At 42.3% G+C, this 8,600-nt stretch overlaps 1 protein-coding gene across 1 annotated transcript in view; it reads right to left on the reverse strand.

Moving 5' to 3' along the window:
• Window positions 1-8,600, reverse strand: part of DLG2 (discs large MAGUK scaffold protein 2) — a 1,015,643-nt gene that overhangs the window by 944,322 nt on the left and 62,721 nt on the right.

Raw genomic sequence — 8,600 nt, forward strand, 5'->3', positions numbered from 1 at the left:
TCCGAAATTTGCTTTTCTGGTTTGACGAATAAAAACCTCTCCTTTGTGAGACAGTTTTTTCTAGAAAGATTCACTATTCCTACACAACCTCCTACCAGATTAAATGAGGGTGCAGGTGTTTTCTAATCTTCATGTTGCTCTCTAACTCCCATCAGCACTGATGGTCAGTGCTTAGATAGACAGGTTGGATGCACTGACTTCAAGTGCTATTTGTATGTTTTCACTCTCTTACTCTGCATCTTCCCTAGCCAGAGAATAGAGTTTTTTTCTTAACAGTTGCTCTAAGGATGAATCAAACAGCATTGTATTCAGAACCATACAAATAAAAATGCAGACAAAAAAAGTTTTTTCTGAAATCTCGCATCGTGCTAGTGTGGCAGCAGCCAACTATCGCCATGCTAGAACAACACACAGAAGCAGCTTCGAGCTCTGCTGGACTTTCTGAAGCTGATAGGTGTATTTCTAAATTTTACCCAGAAAGGTAGGTGATGACATTTTCTAGCGATTGATGTTTATTTTCGGTACCAAATGCCAGAGTCCTTGAACCTGCTTCTGAAGGCTACAGGAGTCTTCTCACTTATGGTTCCTACATGAGCTATGGCAGATCTCAGCTTCCACTATTAGCCCCGAGGCATTTGGTCAGGTTGTATGAGAGGAGATGCCATGGGAGTCAGGTGTATCTCTGGGGGTGCTGCCGCCACTATTCTCAATAAGAAGGAGCACGGGTCCACTGCAGTGCTGGGATCAATGCCTATAAGTGAAAAGGAGAGTAGGGGAATGGGCAAAGTCTGAAGCTGAAGTCAAGAAACATGCTTGGGCAGAAAAATGCACCTCCATGGCCCTGCTGGCCCAGACCATGTGCATCCTTGTTGTTCTTCCTCTGAATTCCAGAATTCTCAGCTCCTATTCCCAAACACAATGCTGCTCTGAAAAGAGAGCTAAAAGCACACGACTCCTCTTATAAGGGCTACAGTTCTGAAGAGCAATAACTAGCTATTTCTGCAGCCAAACATGATGGATGAATGCATCTTGCATCAGGTCCTTGGAACTGCCTTCCCAACCCCTGGGAAAAAGAGAATGTAAATTGCCAGCAAAACCCTCAGGTGTCAGATGTATGAGGATAATAAGTATGCTATTAATGCTCTAAGCAAACAGCATAAGATAAAATATCCCTTTTCTCATGACAGGAATGCGGAACAATATATATGCATATATATATATACACATAAAATATCAGACACTACATTAATGTTTTGCTTTTATAAAAACAAAAAATGAGATGTAATATTCAAAAGGGGAAAGTTAATGAAAACTGCAAACACCACTTGGAAAGTGAATGCAAAGAGAGAGAACAGTGGCACTTTCTCTCTTTTTCCTGATATGAAGGAAACAATTAACAAAAGGTAGAAGCAAAATCTATGAGGTTATCTTTGCTTATTTGTAGCTGAGTTATGTCTGACATGCCCAATGAAAATCCATGTGCCTTAATGCTGGATCTGGGCAGAAATAAAAGGTTTGCACTCTGAAAGGAAGAAAGAGAGAAAGGTACTAACTCAGATGTGAGATTGTGAATCAGGACAGGATTCATCTTACCAAATGTAGGCATCTAAAGTGAGGAAGTGTCCAAGGGACATGCTTCAAAGGCACAACTCCTCTCATTCTGAAGTGCACATCTGAATCACGGTGGATGGCTCTCACCTTGAAAATGCGTCATTCTGCATACTGACAGTGAAAAGAGTTCCCATTGGATATGTCTGTCTATACTGCAGATTCAAGAGCTAGTCAGAATGAGTTTAAAAACCCATTTAATTCAATGACATACAGTAGGTGGCACAGGGAGCCAGTGTGAGAGCCAGGAACTTGCCCCTGCATCATTCAGAGCTGGTCAGAGACGATCTGTCCCATGACATGCAGCCACTTATGGGGCAGGGCCAAGGATCATGGACATGAGGCAAGAACTGGCAGGGATGGAGACTTAAGAACTGAGCAGGAGACTTTTTTCAGTCCCATATCCATGATAGCTGCAAGAAAGTAGAAAGAAGGGAAGAGGGAATACTCACACAAATGCTGTCTTTTGGCTCATTTAAGCAGGCAATGTCTCAACCACATCATTAAATCCTGAGAACTTCTCAGGGACTCTAAGATAGGAGACACGGTCCTTTGGATGCAGATATTACACACCCTGAACACTACCAAAGGTATTACAGTGCTCTTATATACCTCGCTGTTTCCCTCTCCCCAGGAACTCTATGTGCAACTCCAAGTACTCAGTCTCGAGAGGAATATAGCAGAACTAGAGAGGGAAGATTCAGAGAAGGGCAGCAAAGCTGATGTGAGAAGAGGATGAAAATATTTGAACTGTGCATCTCTGTGGAGAAATAAGAAGATAAATGAAGAAATACATAAAACAATGAAAATACATAAAACTGAGTGGATAAGAGAGATCAGATCACTCTCTTCACCTTAACTCACGTAAGTCTGAGATTATTACTCATGAGCCAACATGTGGACTTGAGGGCTGCAAAAGTGGATCTAACTCATAGTAACTCTTTCCCCTTTCCCTTTCCCATTGCCATTGCCATTGCCATTGCCATTGCCATTCCCATTGCCATTGCCATTCCCATTCCCATTCCCATACCTCTCCTTCTTCTTTCCCGTGCCCTTGCCCTTCCTCTTCTCTTCCCCTCCTCCCTTCCTTGGTTAGCTTTCTGTTGGACTGGGGACCAGACCACCTGCCTGTACAGCTGCCCCAGCTCAAGGACTACCAGAAGAGAGGATGGGAATGTGGGTTGGGTTTGGGCAGCCCCCCCGGCCCAGCAGGAGCATGCATTATGGCTGGCTGAGTCAGTCACGGCATTCCATCTCAGTTTCTCCAGAACACAGCCAATGTTTTTAGCCAACATAAAATCCCCAAACTGGTTGGTTCTCAAAAAGGAATCAGACTTGAGAACATCTTCATCTTTCTGCTAGCAGACTGTGAATAACCACAACCCTCTGTTTGATTCCAGAAAGAGGAATATCCCAGAGAGGAGCCAATGCTCTGACTTCAGTTTCAGAGAAGGGAACCCTCTGCCACTAATGTGGTTCTGCAAGGCAAAACTGTAAGCACTGGGGACAGAAAGCTGCAGTGGTAATACCAGTACTTTGCAAGTTCTCATGTTCCTCTGGAAACTTAAGATAAATTAAAAATTATATCCTTTTGGCTGTAGAATAAAGCCATTGTCAGACTCTTGTGACTCATATGAATCTATCAGAGGTACAGTCAATGCAACTGAAAGTGGATATTTCCAAAATTGAGGGGAAATAAATTCTGCACACAGCAGAATTGGATTGTGGAACTCGTTACAAGACACGTTTGAGACCAAGATCTTGGCTCAATAAAAGAAAGCAAAGATTTTATTTAAAAAAAAAAAAAAACCTTCTGGAATGTTATTTGCTTGATTTTTTAAGTACAGAAATGAACTTTATAGGACATTGCATTGATTCAGCAGCTCCTGAATTCTTGTGTGAGATAATATTGCCAGTAAGACAAATAAAATTCTTGTACAGAAGTACATCATCTTCTTGAGATCAGCAGGATAACTTTCAGTTTCCAATAACAGGTTTACTCAGCAATCTGTGTTTATACTGAAGAACAGCATAATCATCCTGCAGTCTTGCAAATGACATTGCTCTTGCACCCAAATCATTAATAAAGAATAAAACAAAATAATACAAAAGTTATTAGAAATCAAATATGAAATTGCAAATTAGGCAATTCTTTCAAAAAGTCATTATTCATGCATTTTATGTTGAAAGAAATGTCTAAACAGTTCAATTAATCTCTTATGGATAGATATGCTCCCCATCACTTCAGAGTTCCTATTTGCTTTGCTTTTCTCTGCAGTTGTCTTACCACTCTCTTAAATCTGTGCAAATTGTTTTACTTTCCACATTTATTTTTATTCACTTCACTTATTTCAAGAATTGTTGCTATGTTAACCATTACATTTCTTCCCACCTGTGATTTCTCTTTCTCAGGAGATAAATATATTTTTTCTTTCTTTATTATAGTATATGATAGGTAATTTAGTTCTTCCGAGGAAAGTCTGTTACTTCACCCCAAGCAGAGCTACAGGCTGGGAGATGAGTGATTGGAACGCTGCCTGGCAGAGAAGGACCTGGGAGTACTGGTTGATAGCCGGCTGAATATGAGCCAGCAGTGTGCTCAGGTGGCCAAGAAGGCCAACAGCATCCTGGCTTGTATAAGAAGCAGTGTGGCCAGCAGGTCTAGGGAAGTGATTGTGCCCCTGTACTCGGCTCTGGTGAGGCCGCACCTCGAGTACTGTGTTCAGTTTTGGGCCCCTCGCTATAAGAAGGACATGGGGGTGCTCAAGAGAGTCCAGAGAAGGGCAGCAAAGCTGGTGAGGGGTCTGGAGAACAAGTCTTACGAGGAGCGGCTGAGGGAGCTGGGATTGTTCAGCCTGGAGAAGAGGAGGCTCAGGGGCGACCTTATCGCTCTCTATAGGTACCTTAAAGGAGGCTGTAGCGAGGTAGGGGTTGGTCTGTTCTCCCACGTGCCTGGTGACAGGAGGAGGGGGAATGGGCTAAAGTTGCACCAGGGGAGGTTTAGGTTGGATATTAGGAAGAACTTCTTTACTGAAAGGGTTGTTAGCCATTGGAATGGGCTGCCCAGGGAAGTGGTTGAGTCACCATCCCTGGAGGTCTTTAAGAGACGTTTAGATGTTGAACTTAGTGATATGGTTTAGTGGAGGACTTGTTAGTGTTAGGTCAGAGGTTGGACTAGGTGATCTTGGAGGTCTCTTCCAACCTAGATGATTCTGTGATTCTGTGATTCATATGCAAAAGGCGTTTATTTCATGAACAGCAGGACCAAGGACCAGAAAGGCTAAAATGATCCTGCTCAAAACACCTGAATTACTCAATCCACATTGTTGCACGGATTTTAATATATCTCCACCTGGGAAGAAAATGATGTGATAATTTAGTGCTACATCCCATATGCATTAACAAAGATTTCCCGAACATAAACTCAAGAGAACTAAAGAGAGAAAAAAATGAATAACTGGGATGGTGACTTTTAAGCAGGATAACACAGAGAAGTAGAAGGCAATTCAGTCTGGATGGACATGCTAAATCATTATCCAGTTCTCTGCAGGTCCACTGCCTTGTCTTCAGAGGAGTAAAAGTATACATGTTAAACATACAAAGCTCAAGATTCTCACAAGAAGAAAACTGAACTGATCTGCAAGACCATTCAAGTCTCAGGAGTAAGGCAAATAATAGCAGATTTGAATTTTTTTTTCCTGCAAGTAAACCTCGAGCTGTGCAACTGAAAAAAAAATGAAAGTTTTATGCCTTGCTAGGTACTCCATGGAGATACCATGGGTGGATTAGTTTAACTCTCACCAGTAGGGTAGTTTACCTGGGTTTGCTGGTGCAACCACTGAATGTAGAAAACCTTGAGTCAAAGAAATGCCTCAGTGAGGCAGCTTTTTCGGTTTAAACACTCCCTCCTTTATCCCCCTACTTTTCCTTGGAAAGGTATGTGGTGACAGTAACCTAGATATTCATGAATTCTGATTTACCAGAGGAAGGCATAACAAGCAGCAGTCTGGAAGGTATAACTTCAGATCAACTTCTGAAGATCAAGTTGAGTTTATCAGCTTCAAATCAGAAATAAGACATGCATTTAACCAGAAAAGTAATTAACCAAGAAAGTGATGATGCAGACTACTGTGGAAATTGCTGATTCTCCCTACTTTGATGTATTGAAGCCAGGGCTGAATGCCTTTTTGGCAAACAGCTTTATCCAAACATAAACAGGGCTGGGCTTGGTAAAGGGCACTGCATAAAATGTAATTGCTTGTGATATATGGGCCATCAGACCAGATGAGCTAATGGTCCCTTGTGGCGTTCTGTTTTATAAATCTATTAACTAGAATTTGGGATATATAGAATAGAGAGACAGGAGGAGAAACTGTGATTGAGTTTGTATAATCAGTGCCCATGGACTCAATCATGTTCCTTTTGGAATTGTTGGCAAAAATCCCATTGTACAGGTAGTGCTTGCCACAAATCATGAAAGGAAAAGGCTTTTATAAGTGCGGGTGGGGAGGCTGAGAGGGGAAAAGAAGCATTTGTTAGGTGCTGAATCTACAAATATTTAGGAACTTCTTTCTCTTTTGGGTTTAGAGAATTTAGACTCAATGGCAGTTGCCCCAATGGAAACAGAGACCTTTGTAATGACCTGTTGAGAAATAACAATAAATATATCAATAATCCAACAAATTGAACTTTGCCGAATTTAAACCCACTTTCCAATTTCTGTCCCATTTCTACCAAAACCAAACGACCTGAAATCTGACATGCCTCATCTTATGATACAGGACATTTTATTTGGAAAGATTAACCTAAGCAACAGGAAATCACTCTCAGATAGAGGAACAGCATAGCAGACCTGTCAATTACTCTTAGTGTAAAATTTGTATTTTTTAAATGTCCTAACATTTCCTTTAATGCCAGCTCTCAGAAAGAATTTATCTAAACTATAATTTTCCTGTAGGGCTTAAAATGCAACAGACTTAAAGAAACAGCCCACTGGCCTGGGTACCTGTGAAAAACACTGACCATAAGTGGGTTTTAATTTAGACAGAGACGTTACTAAACTGAAAGCAGAAGCCAAGTCCCAGATGTTTAGAGCTCTCATGTAAATATAATCATTTCTGTGTCATATAGGATTATTATCTAATAGTCTCTTATCTATTATCTAATAGTCTCTCAGGCATTGTTCAGCCTGGAGAAGAGAAGGTTCCAGAGAGACCTCATTGCAGCCTTCCAGTACCTAAAGGGGGCCTACAGGAAAGCTGGGGAGGGACTCTTTGTCAGGGGGTGCAGTGATAGGACAAGGGGGAATGGCTTTAAAACCACAGGCTGCAGCTCCGGCCCAGGGCCTCCTCCTGCAGGGGCTCTCCATGGGCCACAGCCTCCTCCGGGCCACAGCCTCCTCCTGGCCACATCCACCTGCTCCACCGGGGGCTCTTCCACGGGCTGCAGCGTGGAGATCTGCTCCATGTGGGACCCACGGGCTGCAGGGGGACAGCCTGCTCCACCAGGGGCCTCTCCGTGGGCTGCAGGGGAACTTGTGCTGCGTGCCTGGAGCACCTCCTGCCCTCCTTCTGCACTGAGCTTGAGGGCTGCAGTGCTGCTTCTCTCTCAGTTCTCACCCCTCCCTCCCAGTTGCTGTAGCACAGCAGGATTTTTTTTCCCATTCCTTAACCCTGCTCTCCCAGAGGTCCACCCAGCATCGCTCATGGCTCAGCTCTGGCCAGCGGAGGGTCCCTTTGGAGCCGTCTGGAGGTGGCTGTGATCTGATGGGGGCAGCTGCTGGGCTCTGCTCACAGAGGCCACCCCTGCAGCCCCCCCACTACGAAAACCTTGCCATGTAAACTCAATACACCCAGCCACAAAATTTCACGGATTTTGCAGGCATCTTTGACAGGTCAACACTTAAATCAGATCTGGAAAAAAAATGGTCAGTGGCAGGGAAATATCCCTTAACTACAAGACTCCTGGCTCCTGTTCTCAAAAGAAAGAATGGGGCAGATTTATCCCAGTCTCTCAGAGTTTTGTTTCACCCATAACTATCTAGCCCTGTAACAATATGATATTGCTATTGCTAGTAACAGGCCATTACCTCTGTATTGAGTTTTCAAGGCCTCAGGACTGAGCCTTGTCACTAGCTCTTACTAAACTTTTCTTGACTTGCCTGGAGTTTTGTTTTAACTTGTTTTAGCTATCACAACACTTTCTTTAATTGGCCAGGTGTCTATGGCTTATCTTATTGACATTTATCTTTGTATGGTACAGCTATAATTTTATACAGACAGAAATAACAAGCATTTATTCTATGTAGCATGGGATATTTATGACTAACACAATGATGTGGTATAGAGAGATACAAGTCTGGCACAACAGCAAAGGTCTTGAGAAGTGGAGATAGAAGACATTAATTAAAGGAAATGCAGACCTGTAGCTGGACAAATCTACTTCTAGGAGTAACTAAAAGAACAATAATAAAAAAAATGGCTAACATACATAAAAGACACCAAATATAGTAAATTTAGATGTAACCTGGAGCTGCAGACCAATGAAGAAAGAGTAAAGGTATTAAAGTGTACTAGCAAACATATAAAAATAGCCCCAAGTGGATCTTGGAGGGAGGAAGAAGAAGCCATCAACACAAGCGTCATATTCCTCCCAGCAAACAACTGCAGATGCTGATGATTTGTCAAAAGATCTCACACACACACACACCACTCACTACCAGAATGAGGCTACCAGCCCTAAGACCCAAAGAAATGGTAGAAGAGTGAGTGTTACACCAGGGAAAGGGGTAGAAAATAAGAACTTTATGCATAACTATTTTATTTATCTGAAAAAGTAAATCTAGCCTAATAATGATTACACTCTTATGATTTCAGTTATACTAACAAAAAGTTCTTGGCTTTACATACATATAATATGTGCTTTCTTTTTTCGCATAAACAAGATTTTGAGCCCAGGAACCCAAACAGCAATGATTGCTGTCCTCCAGCCCT

The sequence above is a fragment of the Cygnus olor genome, chromosome 1 (genome assembly GCF_009769625.2).
Source record: "Cygnus olor isolate bCygOlo1 chromosome 1, bCygOlo1.pri.v2, whole genome shotgun sequence".
In the NCBI taxonomy this organism is placed as follows: Eukaryota; Metazoa; Chordata; class Aves; order Anseriformes; family Anatidae; genus Cygnus; species Cygnus olor.